This window comes from Phalangium opilio, unplaced genomic scaffold (genome assembly GCF_054372755.1).
Source record: "Phalangium opilio isolate 3A_F unplaced genomic scaffold, DU_Popi_V2 ptg000017l_1, whole genome shotgun sequence".
Taxonomy (NCBI): Eukaryota; Metazoa; Arthropoda; class Arachnida; order Opiliones; family Phalangiidae; genus Phalangium; species Phalangium opilio.
Window position 1 is genome coordinate 9,977,848 of NW_028324151.1, and position 22,153 is coordinate 10,000,000.

Sequence of the window (22,153 nt, forward strand, 5' to 3'; positions counted from 1 at the left end):
TTTATTTAATTATTTAAGAAAAAACCTCTTAATTGCGTCTCAACTCGGAGAGGTTTATTTTGGTTTCCCAACTTGTTAATCTTAATGTAAGTTAGATAGTTTGTTCTTTGTCGGGAATTTTTTCCAGGAATAATGGAATGGAGTTAATTTGGCAAGGATGATGTACAATCATCTAGTCCAGACCGAAAATTTCCAAAAGGTGAAAACCAGCAAGTTTTCAATTTCTTGGTATGTTGTTTTTCTCTGGATACATTTTTTACTTTTCGCAGAAAACCATCTTATAACATAAACCGATCACGTCCGCTTAAATAATTTTAAGTAGACCCGAGAGTTTTGGCGGAACCCAAACTCGCGGAGCTAAAAGATTTTTAAGCCAGAGTATACTCGAGCGAGTTATCGGACTTACCGAATCTAAAAAGGCTCCGAAAACGTTCATCCAGAGTTGACACCACGGCTAAGCCTACGTTAGGTAAACCCGCTCATGTCTTAAATGGCAAAGGCTAGCTCCTTCGTATAAGCTGCAAATTCCACTTGAGACAATTTATAAAACCTATTTTAATATTCGAAGCACGCGTATCGGGGTAACTTCGTTTAGGGGCCCTGGGAGTTTTATATTTTTTTACAAAAGTGGATAAAAAATAGAGAGTGCACAGGTCCACTATCAGTCAGTCTTTGACAACGATTCGATGTGCGCTAAATCACGTTATCTATGAACTAGTAAATTACATCGTCATATGACGCATCTTTGTTCTGTAGACTTATATCCAAGAGTCCTATTCCTACACTATTTTTAAGTATCCTTTATTTCACTAAATGCTCAATATTCCATGATAACATCAGGAATGTATGGAGGGGTTGGAATGGCTAAGGTAAAATCCTAATCGGCGTGAAATGATCTTGGAAACAACTGGCGTGGCTTAATTTATGCTAGTGACGTCATAGCCTGACGTGAAAATCGTATTTACCACTTAAATTATTTTCATTCATTCATTGGCTGCCAAAAAACTTGTATGCTATAATTCTCCACCCTCTACCCTAGGTCCTCTGCCTAGGCTGAGAGAATCGAATATGAACGCGAACGGCGGCAAATCAGCGCATTTAACTTTAAAAAAATCTAAAAGGTCACTTCTGCCATGCCTTTTTTAACGAGTCATGACATTTTTCGCCTTCGGTAGACAGTAGGGGGAGGAGCTACACTTTTAAAAAAGGACTCGCCTTATGTTTCCACCATCAAGGGTACAACGAGAGCCCCCTTGGTCATTCCAGTCCCTCCATACATTCCTGATAATCCTATGACGTATTCGATGAGGGTCAGGCTACAACACGAATTCTGGCCAAGTCCATGATAAATTTGATAATTGTAAAAATTGCAAGTCTTGTTTGGCAAGCTAAGCGCAGCGTTACTGACAGACAACAAGATTTTAAGCCGGATCTTTCTAATATGATAAATGCTTAAATTCTAATACATTTTAGGTCGAAATGACGAACTGGCGATAGAGACCAGTACACTTAACTGTTACTTGGTGTCCAGTACTATTAAACACATGCATTTTAACATTGCTGAGAAGTGACAGAGGAAAGAACTAAACTTCATCAAAACAAATAAAGTAAAAAGCAAACAGGCATTAGGGAAAAGGCTTCTAGATTCGGGGCAACTTGTTTTAAAGATCTCGCGCAAGGTTACATCAACGTGAGGGCGTAACGCTGGGCTGGTGGAATTCACAAACGTTGAACGCAACGCAATTTAGTATAGGGCGTTGTGCGAAAAACGCCTGCATTTGCCTGTACTAAATTTTCTGACGTTTATGAATAGGTTATTATTTTGAATATAGAAAGTAAGCTGACAATAAATTTGGTTGCATCGGCTGCTGCAAGGGTTGAACTGAATCGCGGAAAACTGCAACAGGAACTTTCACCCAGGATTACGTCAGAAAGGGCTATTGAAAAAATTGTCTGCTAACATAAACAACGGTTTGCAGTTTCCTCTTGAAAAAAAAGGCCCCATCCATCCAAATCCCAACGTACTAGTGTTTTTATTTGCTCTTGAAAGATATGTTTTGGTAAAAGGTAGCGTTCCTCAAGCGCCTTTTGTCATCACGTGCCAGGAATTGCCCTATGAGGAATGAGGGTACTTGCCCCCACTCGCTCTGATAAGTAATTCAGAGTGAGTTTCCTTCTTTTTCGATATACATATTTTTTTCATCCTTGCCGTGAGATATTTCTAATATAATAGTATTTCATTCCCACGGTCATTCCTTTGCTTACAGGTTCTGCAAATTTTATATTCTCGTCTCGTTGGTGTGATGTTATTCTTGTAAGAGGCCCCTCTACGGGCTTCCCAGTTTAGTTTCGAAAAAAGGATTTTTTTTTGGTGGAGAAACGTGTGTTTTCTTAAGGTGTTAGGATTTACTGTTTTTAAAGCTCGTATGTTGTAAAGGTATTTTGCTCAATTTGATAACTTTTTTTTTGGGTCGTTTGTCTTTTTATACTTGTCTTTCTCGATAGGTTAAAATCAAGTTCTGAGAGCTTTTTCGCTGTCTCTCTATATATATATGTTTTAAGATAAGACAAAACTATAAGCCTATGCCATATTCTACATATGTATGGGCCGAAAGTATATTTGAAACTATAGCATGCATACTTTACAAAAGGGTGGTGTATTAATTTTTCGTAGGGTCCTTTCTTGGTGTCAAACGCCATCGCCTATGTCTACACGTAAAAGGTCATTCCGTTTATAAGGAGAAACTTAAATTTAGATGGCGCTTGCAGTTTCTATAATGTGGATTTGAGTGAATATTGCCAATATACCCAACCAACAAATCTTTTGAATTTTCATAACGGCTCAGATCTCGTTCGCGGGTTTTGAGGCGAGAAAGGGATAATCCGATTGGCTTGATTTTGCCATGCGCAGAACCTGTTTTACCTCAAGAGTCAGACTCTAACTCAATCAGAAAAATAAGAGATTTATTTTCGTCGCTCAACGACATATGGTACTACAGTCAACTTCGTTAGTCACGTGATCCTGTACCAACTTGTTTACTTGTTGGTTGAGTCTATACGTAAAATTTCTACCGCAAATCCATACTTATGCATTATAGGGTTATGATAACTCAGAAGTTTAAAATGCAAGTAAAGCAATCAATTTCCGTTATACTTTATTTTTTCAAAGGTTTTTCAAGTTGGACCTTTGTGGGGACGTATGGAACCCCTTTTGCATATTTATTTTACCAACCAAGTTGGGTTTGAAACTGTTTGTATGGAGGCTTCAATAGAGGGCTTGCTTACATCGTGGGAAAAAATAATCCAGAAATGTCTTACATTGCCAAAACCTGACCGTTGAAACATAATTTGAAGATTATTCTATATATTCCTAGCATTTTTACAATTTAAAATATTTTTTCAACTTCAAGTGTTAGTGACATAATTTTCGTCATCCACAAACTTAAAATGCGAAAAAAAATCCTTGAAAAATCTAGTTTATTATGATATGTTTACTTTTTTATTTGGTTTCGTAGCAATTTATGAAATTGCAATCAAAGTATTGTGTTCTGAAAAGGCCTAGTTAAAATTTTGTTTCGTTTGATGACGTAATAAGGAGAAATTTTCACTCTAGATGTCGCTCACGTGCCGCCTGTTAGTGTCTCCGCGCAGCGTTAAGCCTATTTTATTCAGATTCGCGCGGCATTAGTAGACTGGGGCGCTCGCGCTTGGCTTTTCCGCGAGATGCCGTGAGTGACGTATCAAGGAGAAAAACCCGCCAAAAATCTTCTCCGCAAATTTGCTTTTGCCCCCAAATTTCAAGTTTTCGAAGTGTTTTTTCTGTGTTTTCCTTCATATTTAAATATTGATCAAGCATATTTTTGGAATCAGAAGAGTTTAAACTCTCAAAAAAGTAAGGTTTTCTTTAGATTTGAGATAATTTTTAAACCACGTCGCTATTCCTTTAAGTATAAGAACTTAATTGTATTTGACCTACTGACTAATAATGTAGGCCCATCCATAACCACTCTGAAATTCCGCAAGGAGGTTGGTCCTAAGTAGAAGGTACTTAAGTGACAAGTATTTCCAATACACTATCTTTGAAATATTTAATTGTATTATTTATAGAGATTATACTCTACAGAGTCTACACCATATTCTTACAAGAACGATTTCCAACCAATCTTTTCAAAAACTGGTTTACTTTATCCTATAAACGGACTTCATATTTTTTAGATTCAACTATGCAGCTATGATTTATCTAAAATGGTGGGCACTCAGAAATGTAACTAAAAATCCTGATGGTCAACACTGAACAAGTTTGCTATATCTTCAATTGCTGTGAATTATAATAAGACAGATCTAATTTAATCCGTGAGTTTAACTCTATTAGCAAAAGTAAATAGATATCAAAAAGTTAATAGCTTTAAGTCAATCATACCTTCCCGCCTGCATGCTATGTAAAATGAGTATCGAGTATCACGTGGCTCGCTTGTAACCAATAGGATGTTTGCGTGACGTCATAGAAGCTACAAGAGATATTGGAAAGCAGTACAAATTACTGAGCATCATGGGAGTAAATTTATAGTTTAGGGCAATATCATTGGTAGCCGCGCTTACGTGATGGAAAATGGCGCCGTAGTAGCGCAGGTAATTTATGATTTATGGTAACTGTAATTAGTTTCATAATGCCGCGTAAAAAGCCGATTTTAGTTTCGCCTTCGGTATCGACCCAGTGAAATTTTTTTCTGAAACCTACGAATAATACCTCATACTCTACCATCATGTTGCAAAGAAAAGTTTTCAAACGTATTTGGCTCTCCCAACATTGCAGTATTGTTTTATGTACATCTTTTTGTTTCACGAATTCGTCATAATCAAATTTCTTATCCATTTTTCATATTACTATTTTATCACATTCATAGGCAATCATAGTCTTCACAGATTTTGTACTAAGCCTAGGCTATACTGTCACAGTCTCACAGAGAGTCGACTTGCCTAGCGGCAATCCTAAAGCAGACAGCTGCTTGAGATTACCATTAGAACGCATGCGCGTCGATTAAACCTTCAGCAACCCGCACTACTTTGTCTGAGCGGCGCGACACTAGATACGTTAGGTACATGTCAAGTGGTTCGCTAGGTGCTACGCCATTTGTGAGCTGCCGCGGAATAGGAGCGGGAATCTCAACTTTCATAACGCGCCCATGCCGGGGAGATATTAACTTTTTGTTTATAATCTATTTACTTTTGTTATTAGTAATGTTCTCGCAGTGATAAAGCATGGTTTTCACTTGGCGTAAATCACGACTTTTCGCCCGACGTCAAGCGACAACCGAAAAAAAAAACATAGTTACGCTTTACCAAAATTACGTTGAGTGTGGCGCTATTAGCTTTCTATTTTTTCGGCCGCGTTCAACGTTAACGCTCAGCGCGAGTAAATTGGCAATAAGCTTGGTTAGTAACGTCATTTTCGTCCACGGTCCGCCATGTTATTATTTATTTAGTTCCTAATCGAGTCAGTTACTAGTGCAAATCCGTGAAAATGTCGATGTTCAATGCAGAAAGTTTTATTGAAGAGGTTCGGAACCATCCATATCTTTATGATATGGGACACAAAGATTACAAAGACAAAAAAGAAAGACAATAGATGGGCCGCAACTGGTGCAATGTTCAGTTTATCTGGTAAACCTTGGTTCCATTATTTGCGGGAACAACGCTAAGTGAAAACACTATATCGCTGGGCGACAACGTAAAAAAGAAATCTGACGTTTTATGTCCTGCTGCAAAGTAGTTTTTTTCGGCCAAGTGAAAACCATGCTTAAGCCTATGAAACAAGACTAATAACTTTAGTGATAGCAGAAGAATGATAAGGGACTAGAAGTTTAGTGCTCTGGCATTGGTAATAGATCCTGGCAACAGTGAACAAATTTGAGGAATTTATGCCGCTTCCATCGCGCCTGCACTAGAGAGAAAGAAATTGTTCGAGTTCCAAAAAATGTCCTACCCCTTTCCCTCAACCTAAAGCCGCTGAACACGGACGCGGGTGCTTGAAACTACTTCGGTTGTCTACCGCCGCGAGCGTCTCACGTTTTGGAGAGAAAATTCAGAAACCGCTACCAGAGAGCCATCCGTTGGTGTGTTATCAAGAATATTCACTTTCGCCAAGTGAAGAATTTGGTAACCTCGGTACTTCTAGTCCCTTATCTTACTTCTGGTAATAGTAATAACTAATTAACCGCCGTAATTTTAAGTATCAGCAAATTATCCATTACTGGGACTGGAAGTTATATAAACGAGGTACCTCTTGGACCATTTCTCGCTTCAAATAAATTTGTATTCATTGTATTTAATTTCCGTGGCCAGCCCGTAACTCTTAACATTTCACTTGGTATAACTCCCCACTCTTTCCAAGAAGGGGATTCTTATTGGCTTCTGAACCTACGTATACACATTAACTTAGATTTTGGGTCAACAGCTTGGAAGGGGGGAGTTCTCCAAACATTCCATCCATTTTGATTTGGAGAAATTAAACCTTCCTATGTGGGAAAAGGGGGAAATTTCTCTAAACTTTATAACTTTAACCCTTGAGCCTCATTCGTACATCTGGTGACCATTTTCCACTAATTGATTTCGCTTTGTCAACGCGAATAAGGCAATTTATTTCCGCAAATATTGAATCACTTTCTCGCTAGTACTGTTTAACTTATTATAGTCGATCCAGTTTCGGAATTCTCAAATTTCTAATGATTTTGACCACGTTACTATAGAGAAGTCATCTAATTTACCGATGAATATTGAAATGGTGAAGCATATGCTTTTCTTCTTTCAGGCCGTGAGCCCAAGAAGAAATAACAATATTCACTTTACAAATTTGTAGAGTTTTGCGCATGTTTCTTGCGTCGACTGTTCTGTTTGTATTTCCAGGGTATTTCTTCTCAATCAGACACCGACCATTGTTTGTTGTCTATTATCCCGCCACCTAGTGTTTTATATTTGGTTTGAGCTTTGAAGGCGACATAGATAGTAGCCCCTCATGTGTAACAATACTAAAATGTTTTATTACAGGTGAGTTCAGATTTGAGACCTTATCTATCTTAAACAAGTTGGGAAATCACATGTAGATGTAAAAAATATTTTTTCATTCTTTTCTATGATCAAAAAATGCATTTAACATCATTCAGAGTATATTCCCTTTTCCATAATCCGTTAAGCATTAATGGTAGCATTGAACTAATTCACGATTCTACCGATTTAATTCAATATTTCCAGAGAAATGATCCGTACCATTTTTCCTAGAATTTAACGCGGTATCTCTCTGTCGTTTAGAATATACGCGATGTTCGATATACGTTAATTGGCCAATTAATGTCCACATGTAATTGGCCGGAAGAGTCAAAATTAATTGAGTTTAAATTGTAGTAAAATTCGTACGCGGATCGATTAGACTTTGTCTCAACTAATCAAACTTCAGTTTACAAACTTAAACAGATCCATTATTGTACTCGTCTCTTTGTAAGGAATTCGGATGGTTTGCACAGATTAAGCTGTGGAAATTAATTTACTCAAATATAATTAAGGTATCCATATCATTATTTCTTTGAGAAACTATAAATTGTACCCGTTTTTGAAACTAGGGCTTACAAGGTTCAAACATAATAAATAAAGGATATTCTGGAAAAAACAGGTTTGCTGACCGATTAATTTGATCGATTACATTTTTACCTTAAATATTTTATAGTTGGTTTATAGCAGACTTTTCGATTTCACTGTTTCGATGCGATCGAATTATACCCTTGGTGCCTAATCCAAACCAAAACAAACTTCTGTTAAGATTCAAGGGCTTGCGAAATTTCAATTTAATTTTTTTGAAATCATAAAAGAAAAAGCGGCTACTCCTCTTTAACTGGAGCTCGGAATTATCTATCCATTATTAGTGGATAATCGATTATTTATAAGAAAAGATTGCGCTGTTATAATACGATTTAATATTAATCGTCTGTGGATAATTTTCGAGTTTAGATAAATATATAATGACCTGGATTATGGGTAGAAAATGCCTTTAACTACTGAGCTGAACACGAGTCTGTCAACACACGGAAATAATCAATGATTTAAATTCCAACGCTTTAGAAATAATTATTGAAGCGTATGTTAATTTGTCTAATTTGAAAATAGGTGATTCTCGATGTTGAATGTTTTTCATCTATTAATTATGTGAGCAAACAAGAAGCGAATTACCAAGAATCCATAAGTGTTTTAAGTACGCCTTAAAATTAAAACACAAATTCTTCTCATTGGGTTGAAACTAGGGTTGTTAATTTTCCGGAAAAATAAAACACGGAAATTTTCCGAAATTCGGTTTTGAATTTAAATTTTTTTAAAATGATAGAAAATGTTTTTTTTTAGAATTCGCACTATAGAATAATTAATCTAATTATTTGAATCTAATTCGTTATCGATTTAATTTCAACTCCTACTGTTTTGCGGCCTTTACACGCTCTATGTTTTGCGCAAATTAAATGGGGGACATCTATAAAATGCATCATCCTATATATTACTCCCAAGACCTTTCAATAATTGTGCAAGTCAAAATCTATCATGATTATAAATGTCCAATATTTAGATAAAACCTTAAAACTTTATTGGACAGATTTATTGATTAAATTCCACATGATTTATTCAATTATATCTTAAACAACGGGCCCCACGTTTTTTGCGCCAATTATTGAGCGCGTAAGGTCCCCTTAACTCAGTCCCTTCCTAGGGAGCACCGTTCTTCGGAATTCACTAGGTCATAGGTCTACGACCCCCTCTCGCTTTTACTGGGATTTTAAATGGATCTGACCTCTAGTGTGATGGAGTTCACAAAATACAAAATAATTTTGGTATAAAAACCAGATTTAAGTGAAAAATCGGTAGCGAAAAATTACCGAAATTTTCTAGGAAATATATGCCTCAGTAATTTTTCGAAGAAACGTTTCCGACATAAAACCCTATGTGAAACTTTGTCTTTTCTACTTGTCGGACGGGTCGGTATTTTAATCAAAGAATACAGGTATAGGCCTATTAATATCTCATTTACTTAAAATTCTAAAAATTCAAATGTTGTTATCTTGTTTCGGGGAATTCAAGTCTTTATGGAGGCAAATTACTATTGACTCTGATCCTTAATCTTACATCCTTTCACTAATAAGCTACAATTTTAATTCAAACAATTTTGCATAAATACCTTCAGATACTAAACTGGAATTAAAATTTGCAAGTCTAAAATCCGAGGCAAAATCAAAAGGCATCATAACGTCTATCCAAGTGTGGGTTGCGCAGTGCCATATTGCGCTTCATCCAACAACCCCACGCACCTGTCCAAGGTTCTTCACTATGCATTCGCGTTTCCTTATACCCGCCGACCATCTTCAAAGAGGATAAAACTCTAGAGAATCCAAGGAGAATATTGCGTTTTCCGGCTAGCTTATTCTCTAGATTTTATATCCACGTTCACACTTACAATGGAAAACGATTCAAAACGCTTCCAAAGTCAAGTATGAACAAAACTGGTACTCGCGAAGCTAATTACAAACGCGGTTTCTTGAGGTTGCTTCGCCAACCAACTAAAAGCCGCTTTGCGGCTTTGAGAGTTTTCAGGGGTATTTCACATGGGATGAGACAAGTATCAAGGGTATTTTCATTGAGTTGAGAAAATTACCACTAGAGTGGCCTTTCATCCGCAAGGATATAGACCAAATGAACTTTATCACGTGCTTGTGGTGCCATCCCGGTGCAAAAAAAGGAACTGAAAGAAAAGGCGGGAAATTTGAACGAAGTTCAAGAATACATGTAAATGGCCGAAATTCAAGTTCATTTTCTAGATGGCGACACCATCGTTTGATAAACTTGGTGGCTGTCCGTCCGTCCCGTTGTTTTAAAAGTGTCCCGCGTTCCCCCAATAGGCAGGTTAACGCAAAGGCCACTCTAGTGGTAATTTTCTCAACTCAATGGGTATTTTTTTCCGGCCTTAGCAGACAACACCAACGAAAAGATAAGCAGACAGCACTAACCGGAGCGTCTTAAGCTGTGAACCGAGACTGTTGTAAACGCTTTGAACTGGTAAGAAAGAGTGTTTCAAAACTAGTCGTGAAAACGAGTTGTCAACTGACTCCCGTCTAAGTGTGAACATAGCTTAAGAGTTGGAGCGTCTTTTCCACCCCCGCAGCAGGCCGCTCGCTTTCTCCTCGGAAGGCTCCGGCTCTGATCCATCTCTAACGTTTCTAAAAATAGCTTGGCTATATCGATTCTTAGGGATCCCTAGCCGCTCCCGTGGGTATAAAGAGAAGGGGAGACCAATCCTGCAGAGAGAATACTGCCGAAACGAGAGTGGGCCATGAAGGAGCTGGTGGATTTATAATTTTCCAATTGCCAAACAAACGAGAGAAGGCTAAATTTCGCTTCATCTCAACTTTATGGCTAGACTAATTAAAATCTGGCCGCCGCGAGACTTCCTAGATTCAGGTATAAATTGAAGTAGTCGAGAATTGCTCAACATTCATAATCGACATACAGTTATTTCGGATATAGTTCGAATTTACTCTCAATGAACAAAAAACACCCGCCATAATTTTTACAGACCTTTCAGAAAAACATGTAAAGAATTTTAACTGATCTAAAATCACGAAGGACTTAGTTAACAGAGTTCGCTATTTTTTACGATTATAAGTTGATGAAAGCATAATGATCTTCAGTTTTAAAGATGATGAATAAGGGTTATTATTTCCTGTTCAAAATGGCCTGTAATTCTGGGATAGTTGACAGACAACACGATAGAGTATGAAGCATTACAACCTCAAAATTATTCTAATATTTAGCATTTGACATCTATAGCCTTCATAAGCCATAGAAGATTTATGCAGAAACCCTTGGGTTCAGTAGTGGCTTGAGAAAGATACGTATGTTCTACTGCATGGAGAACTTATATATAAATTTTCCAATCTCCATAGGAATTCAAACTTAAGTAACGGCACACCCTTGTTTACAGCGTTCAATCTTCCTTTAAATACCATGTAACACGAGACCGCTTTTTTTTTACTTCATAAGTAACAAGACCCCAATGACATGAAACAAAACCTTTGTTAAACCAGAACGTTTCTCCAAACGCCTTTACGTGTATAGCTGGGTGTGGACCCCTTAAAGAAAGGAAAGATACAAAGGTCGAGATAGCGGTATGATGGCGCGAACCGAGGCTCAACATTGGAAAGAGAGAAGACTAAAGAAAACTGCTAGAATCAATCAACACCTTTCAAGAAAGACGAAAGAGGCGGGAGCCTCGCAACGAATGCCCCAAATAACGTGTTGTTTTTCCGCCGCTTAAAGCTTTCATAAGAGCTAAATAGAGTACGGGTGGAGGGTAACGCCCCCAAATTGAAAGACACAAATTTGGGTCATCTATCAAGTCGGCTAGCAAAACAATTCATCTTCATCTTTTAGTCGAGTGGGGAATTTCTTGGGTCCCGACGAAAACGAATCTAGACCCATTATAACCGAGCGTCAATCACCTAGCTAAGACTCGGACCAAAGTGAGGGCTGCGATAGAGGAACAACCCCTCAAACTGATATAAACTTTACGTGATAAATAGGTGGATGTAAGCAGGCTTAGTGTCATAGTTAAAAGGTACCATGTAGGAACGGGGTGATGAGTATGATACTAGTATTTATTTCCAACTCGATGTCAAGATTTAATGAAGCCCCAAATTAGGGCCACAACTTAGAATGCAATGTAGCGTGAGGACCACGAACTATCATGGGTGTGGATGGAAAAATAATGTATCAATTTTTAATATCAATGATGTATTGGTAAAGATTTCAGAGAGGTATGTTGATATGGGCTTAAAAAACTACTATAGTTAAAAAGATACAATGAAACGCAGAGAACAGCTAGATAACTTTTCAAATCTGAAGCAAGATTACCAAGTCCCAATCACAATTAAATACTTAAACGGAAGCAGGGATCCCTGTATTTTTTGAAGTAGGAATGGAGAACAGAGTAATCTGGGCGCGCGTCAAAGTCCAAGACCTTTCCCGGGGGTGGGGGGGGGTATGAAAGAAGAGGCAGGAAGGAACGACGTACTTTTCACCGTCCCCGTCACCAACGTCATCAAAACGTAGTTTAACTGAGCCAATAAGATAATCTAAAATTTTCGTTACGTGTTGAAGGGGGCTCTCTACTGGGCTATGAGTCGGACTGAAATAAAGGCTAACCGTTCTCCATTCCTGCTTCTAAAATTACATGGATCCCTGACGGAAGATTGTTACTTGGGCCAACCACATTTCCGTATGATTTCCTCCTCACCAATTGGTGAATACACGGAATTTAAAGTAAATTTCTTCGATTTTTTTAATATTTTTCGGCATTGCGCGTTGGGTTCGTTTCAAAATGGTAAATACAAAATTATGAAAATACTAAACGAGGCGCTAAGTTCAAAGGCTGGAAGAGTTTTGACTCCCACCTAAATTATAATAACTTCCTTATGGATTTAAAGCTTTGCAAAGTTATACTTCGTTTATTGCTTTTCAAAGGGACCATGAAGGGTTCAAACAAGTGAATTTTACTCGATTTGGAACTATAATAAAATTTAGCAGCAAAGGAAAACGGTGTTGCCGTCAGAACAATTTTACCGCTTTTCGCGCCGGCAATTTAAAAGATGGCCGCGGATTGGAAAAGTTATTTTCAAAATTTCCCATATAATTCGACAAGGGATCCATGTAATTTTAGAAGAAACAATGGAGAACAGAGTAATCTTGGCCGCGTCTAAGTCCACGACCCCCTTCCTCAGGACCAGGAGGGGGGAGTATGAAAGACGAGGCGGGTCATAGCGACAGAGGTAAAAAGGAACTACGTATATTTCGCCATTTCCGTCAGTAACGTCATCAAAACGTAGTTTAAGTGAGCCATTAAGATAATTGAAAATTTTCGTTACGGGTTGAAAGGAGGGGCTATGAGTCGAACTGAAGTAAATACTAACCGTTCTCCATTCCTGCTTCTAAAATTACATTGACCTAGTATACTGATTCGCTATATTATAGATGGGCATTAGGTGTTTGCGGTTGAACATGTGTCTCTAAAATGTAATAAAATGTCGGACGGGCAATAGTTACTGGCCCCCTTTGTTGAAAGTACAGAGTAAAGGTTGGTCGACGTAATTTCGGATATTTTAGGTTAAATATCGAAATCATTAATCGCAAATGTTATAGTGAATTTTATAAAAAATATTTCGACCATATTTTTTATTTATTACTTGAAAAAAAAAATCAAGCTGTTTGAATTCTTCACGCTCCCTTTAAAACTGGCTGTGAGACAAGGAAAGAAAAGAGGTATAATGTTCATACTTCCACCCAAAGACTTAACACCTCTCATATTTAGTTAAAAAAAATGCCTAGATAGGGTCCGGTTTAAATTTTTTAAAAAGAAATTAAGTTTTGTTTCCAAAAATAATTATAGTTGACATAATCTGAAAAGCCGTGCGTGCGCCTGCACTTTATTAGGATTTTGACTTTTAACGAAAGATTATGAGACTTGTACATTTTAGGAAACAAGAGATCGAGAGAGATACTGCCTAAGCGTGAGAGAGAAAATGTTTAATCGGAATTTTAGGCATTCACCGCCTCCGACAAAGATGCAGGCAATAAACTTATAATGTAGGCTGCCAAGGTTTAACGAGGAAAAATAGATGGGGCTGAAATTTTATTCTTAGAATTTTTATTCTTTCGCCCATCTTTAGCGAGGTTGTTAGGACGAACGACATTCCATGCAGAGAACTACCGTTGTTCGAGGCTTTCATCCCCAAAACGGATTTAATGGGATCATAGCTCGGGCTCGAGTATGTAGACTAAATTAAGCCAGGAACGCGTATAAAAGTTCTAAAAAAAAAGTGATACTTAAGTATTCACTTTGAAAATAATTTTTTTTACACTTTTTTAGGTTATAGTGCTAAACAAGGAATGTGTAGATACTATGCAGGGAGCCCAGCGGTCCTATAAAATCCTATATTTTAGAACCTGTCCTATGTTATCCTATAATTTCATGAAAGGTCCTATAATGTCCTGTATTTTTGACTTAGTTGAAGTTTACGTTTAGTTTATCATCAACATTATCAAAATTTAGCTCTTTTATCGAGATCAAATTAGACTAGACACCGAAATCGTTGAGCTCGCTTCGCTCGCTCAGGATTTTTATATTTGTTATTTTTTTGACATTTTTCTACATAGATTAAGCCAAAATAATATTACGTATGAGGATTGCCACGGATTTTTCACTTCAGGACTTTTCCAGGTTTTCCCTGACCATCTAAAGTCAATTTCCTTGACCAATTTTCAAACTTACACTAACAGAAAAGTCAGAATGCAGCCTTTAAAAATTCCTTATTTATCACCAGCTATGTACTTACAAATGTGCTAATTTTATCACCTTTTTAATTGAAATTACTATTTAGTACTTTCAAGTCTACTAGACTGCATGGCCAACTTATAACTGGCCGCCAGCTTAGAATCTGGGATTATGTCAATGTAGACCTATAGGACATTATCATTGTCCCGTCTTTGAGCTGATGCGCCTAGTTGGCCGTGACTACACATTTTCTAAAGTTGGTATGAAACGGAAATCTCTGACTTTTACGACAATTTTCAAATTCCCTGACTTTTTACGCCCTTTTTCAAATTCCCTGACGTTTCCCTAACGTTTTACACCCTTTTTCAAATACCCTGACGTTTTCCCAACGTTTAACACCCGTCTTCAAATTCCCTGACTTTTCCCTAACGTTTTACACCCTTTTTCAAATTCCCTGACGTTTCCCCAACCTTTTACACCCTTTTTCAAATTCCCTGACGTTTCCCTAACGTTTTACACCCTTTTTCAAATTCCCTGACTTTTCCCTGACGTTTTACACCCTTTTTCAAATTCCCTGACGTTTTACACCCTTTTTCAAATTCCCTGACGTTTTACACCCTTTTTCAAATTCCCTGACCTTTCCCTGACTTTTTACACCCTTTTTCAAATTCCCTGACTTTTGAAGGTTTTCAAGGTAAGTGTTATATTTCATGTTGTTATGTATCGGTAGTTTACTAAATATTTCTGCAAAATTTCCGCGCAATTTAACTTCATACTAATTGTTTTAGATTTTTGGCACTCTTAGACAGACATCGGCCACTAAAACAAGGAAATAGTCAAAAATTTGGATTAATTAGCTTCAGATTCATAATTACGATCTGAAAATTTTTACAGGATATTATTAATGAAAATTTTCATGGATTCTCTTCAATAACCCCATATCCATGCCCATAAATTTTTAAACGCGTTTTAAAATTATCAATTCGAGGATAGTGTAGGCTATGCGTTTGAATGAGGAAGAAGCGAACTATAGAAAATGGGAAGTTGCCGAGGCATTTCAACCAAAAAGAGAGAGAAAAATATCGAACCGATTCCTGGTGACGTCAGAGGACCATTTTCAAAGGATAAGAGAACTTGAAAGGAGGAAAAAATGCCAGGCGGAGGATGGTGTGCGGAAGATGAAGAAGATAACGGTAGGAGGAATGGAGAAAAGGCGTTAGAGCAGACTGCAGTAGAGCGTCATTCGCTTATCCCGCTCGGTATAGCAGCGAGAGGAAGAAATTTTAGTACACTTCCCTATTTTTCCGTTTTTTCATTCCGTGGGCCTCTTCCCCCTCCCCCCTCCCCCATCCCCCTTTACAAGAAACGGAAAGAAGTATTTCATCTATTGCTCTTTTTTATTTCCTCCACCCATCTTTTTTATCTCTTTTAAAGAGAAACTGAAACGTTATTGCTAACAATTTACGGAACAATTTTCAAAAACGCCAACAGATTTAAACGAGAGGGATTTTCTTAAAATAGGTCAAAATAGATCAGACTAGAGCACGGCATTATCTATCCATGACCATTATCAGCATATTAGTCAATAACCGTCGAGGGGCTAGCCATTCACCAAACGTTTGTATACCTGAGCTTCTCATTTCTGAATTTTTATGTGAATTCCATTGATTACTGAATGAATTCCTTGATTACCGAGATTACGATTATTATAGATGATTTCAATAATCTTTACATTGATTTCCCGTTATTGCCGCAAATTACTTGTGATTTCTGTTTGAGTTGCAATGAATTCCGTTGATTTTTTGGTGAATTCCGTGATTATCACTGGATTCTTCGTGAATTAAGATGAAGGCAGTGATTATTTCTATTTCAACTGATTACGATTTTTATTTTGGATTATGGAAATCATCTATAATAATCGTAATCACGGTAATCAAGGAATTCATTCAGTAATCAGTGAAATACACAGGAAAATTAAAAAATGAGAAATCAGTTGTACAAAATTTTGGCGAAAGACTTGTCCCACGGAAAATAATGGACAATGTTTTCGTTTACGTAATCATTTTCCAGTGGTTTGAATCAACCAAATGATATCCAATCTGCATGCTATATTATTTTATTTTTTATTTGAATAATGAAAATTTCAAATTGGAAATATGTGTCAATCTATATTAAAGAATATTAAGGACCAATGTTTTGGTGCCCATGTCTCTGAAACTAAAGGTTGTAGATCCCATGTTCTGGTGACACTTTCCTCTCACTTTGACTCTTAGAAAAGTACACGCACTTTAATTTATGGCAGATTTATCAGAAATACCCTGCATATGAAAAAACATCTGACCTGATAATTTATAGATACCAGAATCGGCAATAACTTTGACTCAAAATAAACCGAACACTGCAGACTTAAAGGGTATGCGAATTTACAATTTCATATCATATTTTACCATGAAAGTGGTATTATGTTACACTTTCAAGTCTCTACTTTGAAAATATCAAGTTTCTAATATAATTGAACCAAAGTTTCTATTTTTAAAATCCATTGAAAAATCACGAAAACTCAGTTTCGATATTTCAATAAGTTTAACTTGTCGAGCTTGTTCGCCCGTTTGATGACATCACTATGACGTGTGGAAAAAAAGCGCGGGAATCCTATACGCGTTTCGAGCTTCTCGCCAGTCTAAACTCTGGGACTGATAGCGGAGAGAGTGGCACCATCTCACGTGAAAAAATATATCTGTGACGTCAAACTACTGGAAACGTTTTAGCCTTCCATAAAAAGTGGATTTCAAATAATTTCAAATGAAGCATTTTCAAATGCATATTGCCAAATAACCAGAAATCGGAGAATTAAAAGCTTGATATTTTTGAATTTACAGAACTTAATTCTATCTTTTGTTATATAAATCAGAGATTTTTCAAACGAAGCTTCTCATACCCTTTAAATACTTGTTTTCCTTTAACTAGCATTATAACTTCCCTTTAAAACTATAAAGGCCCAAAATTGAGAGTTTAGAGATAGAAAGGTGTTAAATTTAATAATATCCCAGTATCGCGAGATTAAGTTTTACCAAATGTGGAATTTTTGTGGATGAGAGGGAAAGTATGACAATGGCCATAGAGCCTGTGTTAAAAAACGCAGACATCAAAGTTTCGCCAATAACTATTTAGTTTACTAGTGACTTATGGACTTACAAACTCGGGATTGAAAGTAGTTCAGACATTTATTCTCCTTGGTTTAACCATAGCCCACTCGATCACGCGCATCACGACGCAAGCTGCTCGCGCTATAGCTAAATTACCGAGATTTGTTTTAAACGTATCTAGTTTTATGTGCTCTTCTATTGCTTCGGTAACCTTACATAAATGCATATTATACCTTCAAATACCTTTTAAAACATTACCAGCTACTCTGTCCTGACTACAAACACAAATCGAGGAAGTTCTAGCATACACAATAGCAGACGACGGTAACCGCATAACCGCGAAATAACACAAACTTGACCTATTTTAAGGGAGTGAACAGTCCCAGTATAGCTACGCCAATAAAACGGTCAACTACGGCGAAACTCTGATGACTCGCGACTTTTGGCCATTTTCATACTTTTCCTCTCATCCACTTTTGGTTTTACACACCACACCAAGTAAAAACTCAGCGACAAAGCAAAACGCAAAAAGAAAAACCCTTCCTGCTTCTAGCCCCTTTGATTTGTACTAATGCTTAACACAAACCGCCTAAACTAGATCATCCGATCAATGAAAGCAAGTACTCGTTCTCTTCAGGGAAAAGAATGTCCCCACGTACTCCACTCCCCTCCCGAGTCCTAGGAACGAGAAGATAATTTGGAGAATAAATTTTAATTACGCTAATTATGATAGTACATATAAACAAGTAGGGAAACCGAAATAACCTCTCTGAGTCGAGACGCGATTAAGAGGTTTTTGTTAAATAATTAAATAAATATAATTAATATTAATTATTTTAATCGTCAATAATTTACCTTAGTTCTAGTTAAATCGTTTTAAGAAACTTAATTCCTTAAATGATTATAATCATAGCTATTATTGACATTTGAATTCAAGCGTATGCCTCTTTAACAATTTAAGAAATTTAGGGTATATAAGGCGATTGATTCGCAATAAATGATAAGAAACCCGCATTTGCGTAAACCTGCCATTGGGAGGCTAGACTTTTCTCGTAACCTAGCCGTTCGCCGTGTAAATCTTAAACCTAGGAGGATATAGGGGTGAAGGAGTCTTCGACTGCCCGTTCATAGAGCTCAGGTTTCGGCCTCTCCGATGGGAGATTCGTGCAGGCGCACCTAGTTACATTGGTTACGCGCATCACGTGACCACGCAAATCCAATTCAAAAATATAGCGGGTTTTTCATGCTAGCTGCGTCCTTTGAACCATCGCCGCCTATATTATGTGTTCACTACACATGTAGAGATAATTTTTAATTTTATCGGGCGTTAATTCGACCCTCCCACAGGCTTTAATCCACCTTAAACACTTATCTAGTAGAGCTTTTGGTGTTGGAAAAGAGTAAAAAACCGTTACCTTTACTTCAGTTTGATCTAAGAACCATAATTTACTATTAATAAAAAATAGAATAATGATAAATGTTCCGTTAAAGCACTAAAAAATGCAGAGCCTTTAACGAAAATTAAAAAAAAAACGAACAGACGACGTCCGATGACGATGAGCGCGGAACAAGGTGCGCGGCTAAGAGTCTCCCAGAACGGACGATAATCTGTAATCGCGTTTCAATGGGAAAACGGGCAGTCGAAGACTCCTTGACCCCTATATCCTCCTAGCTTAAACCTAACCATGGTAATGGAGTAGAAGCCAATATTGCTTTCTGGGAACACGTTTGCTGCAATTTGCCAACTGCAAACGCGTTGACAGACACACACACACAGAGACGTCCAGTGTAATACCTCTCGGAACGTCATCGTCACTCGGAGAGGTAAACACACATACACTCTCAGTCAATTCTCGCTCATATTATTACCTGAAATTTAATATTGGAGATGTAGGTAAAGATAAAAAATATTTTTCCTAATTTTCTACCTCAAAATGCGACACGACTACGCGAGACTTTTTTTTTTTAGCAAAGAAGTGTCTTTGCGAGATTTTAGGTTAAAAATTATCTAGGACATTTTGCCGTCCGTATTACCGTTTGCAAGTTATGATTAGACTGGTTAACTTATGACTCCTTAAATTTAAGTAGGAAATTGAAATAAAATGCAAATTAAACTAGATTTTATATGTTTTAAATGGTGCGTGTTTGAAAATAAAAATTAACCCTTTATTCTAAATTTTATCTTAAACACGCGCCATTCAAAACCTATACAATTTCATTTAATTAGCATCCTCTTACAATTTGCTATTTACATTTAAGGGGTCATCAGTAAAACTCTCCGATCATAACTTGTTTACGGTTGCCCTTAGGACAAAATGTCATCGAACATTTTCGACTTAAAATCGTCCACAGAATCCACTGTACTTCGTTCATACCATACTTTACAGCACACATGTGCTGAATATAAATTGAAGTATATTGAAAATTGCAAAAACATGTAGTTAATATTCGTCGTTTTATGATCGATGATATAATAACTAAATAACATTTTTCATTGCACAATAAACAACACTTTCAATTCAATTCAATAATAGGGAGCTAACTGGCTACGGGGAGAGATAGTCTGACGTCATGCAGCCCCCCTCTGGTTTGCATTTTTGCGCGTAGAATACTGCTTCCAACCGTTAGGGGGGATGAAACTCCAGTGAGAGATAGAAGGGTGTGACGTTTTAGGGTCAGAATTGTTAGTTGCTTATAAATACATAGTATTTATGGATTGGGGAAAATACTATCTTTTTATAGGCTTAATTGCACACTGAACACGTCTTGTAGAGAAACAATTAATTAAAGTTAAATTAAAAATAAGTCCAAGTCAGTATTGTCATTGCCTCATTTTAGAACCAACCATTTCCTGGGGTGAGGGGTCATTTTGTTGAACTAAAGGCTCTTTCAGACGATCCAACGTTTTGACCCATCAAGCTGAGTCAAAAAGTTGGATCGTCTGAAAGAGCCTTTAGAGTGACAAATTTAAATCACCTATATCTTGAAGTGTCTCGTGTTTTGAAACCACTTCGTTTTGATTTATCAGTATACTATTTTTGTTGGAAAGTTTTAATGTGATAACGTGAACGTAGACTCTCGTATGATCAGTAAATAAAGTTTTACGATTACTCATTAAACCCTCTTCCCCCTCCCCTCCATTTTCTGTCGCGGCCTGGGCATCCACAAATGGATTTTTTTTGCTGTATACAATATCTGTCAACATGGTCACCACCGAAGACATAATTTTACAATGGCTAATTTTAAACTTCGCGATTTAACTCTAGTAGTGTACGAAAAATATTACATTTCTACTCTAGCCCTTTCTATATTTACCTTGTTCAATACGATGTTATACGTGAATACAATCAAAGTATGCACTACGACCATAGATACAAACGAAAGCTAAAAAGAAGACGAGAAAAAAAAATAAAAAGAGAGAAAAGGAGAAAACCTAATTTGATTCAACGTTAAAAGAAGAAAATAAGAAAGCTCTGTGAGTTACAAAACAGAGCCATCAATGCTAGGCCTAATTTAATTTACAAAGTTTTTTGGTGCTTTAGGTTTTCTCTCTTTCTCTTTCAAGCTGTATTTCTTTCTAGTTCCCTTTTTTGTTAGATTTTTTTAAGAGAAAATGGGAATGTGTACCAGGGGCGATTTGCTGGAATAAGATTGCACGTTCATTAACCTTAAGCATCTTATTCCCTTTTAGTAGTTCTAGTACATTAAGACAAATTTGAAACTGTGGAAACTGACAAAGACCTTTTGAATATAAGTGAGATTTTGCATACGTTCCCCGAACTCTAATTTATCAAAATACTAATTTAGCACTACACCTGTACCCATAAGTTTATAAAATATGTTAAATAAGTATGACACTACACATACTTCGTAATGCTAGAGACTTAATTACTGAGTTCGAGAACGACAAGCGACAATTGACTGCACTCGGTTTTGCTGGACTTCCATCTCGCTATTTCGTCTCTACTAAGCCTTTGACAGCGCCTCACAAGGCGTCACTTTACTAGAATCTATGACGTTACACCTAGTCACTTCATGACAAACTCTCAGTAACCAGCGACAAACTTATGTAACATATCTTATGGACTTATGCTGTCACGAATTCTATAGTGAACGTTAGGCTTATTTTTCTAACATTATGGCCTGGATAAACTCAGAATAAAGCCTATTTAAATTGGTTACACCAAGGCTTAGAGAACAAAAAGGTTAGCATTATTATCAGTACTAAGCATTAAAATCAGACTTACCGGTGACGAAAGCATCTTCAGACGAACTATGTGTGGCACTGGCTGGAATTTTTATTGTCGTATTTTAATTTTTACGTTTAAAACTTAGATGAAAACTTCATGTAGATCCGAGCATAACTTTGAATATAATTAGGCTTAGGATAAAAAACACGTGATATGGCACGAGCCCAAATGTTTGCAACTTTCGCGCTCTCTGCTAAAAATTTATAAACACACAGGCTGCACGTGCTATAAAAACAGTTTGTACTCTTGGTTTGTGATTAGGCTTAGGAAATTTTAATACAAAATGTCCCATAAATAGTATGACACAGTATACGTTAAACAAGTTTGGAATCGAGAGGAGGACTATACCTAGATATGAAATTATTGCTCTTTATTTATAAGCAGTTGCAGAAATTAAACAAACG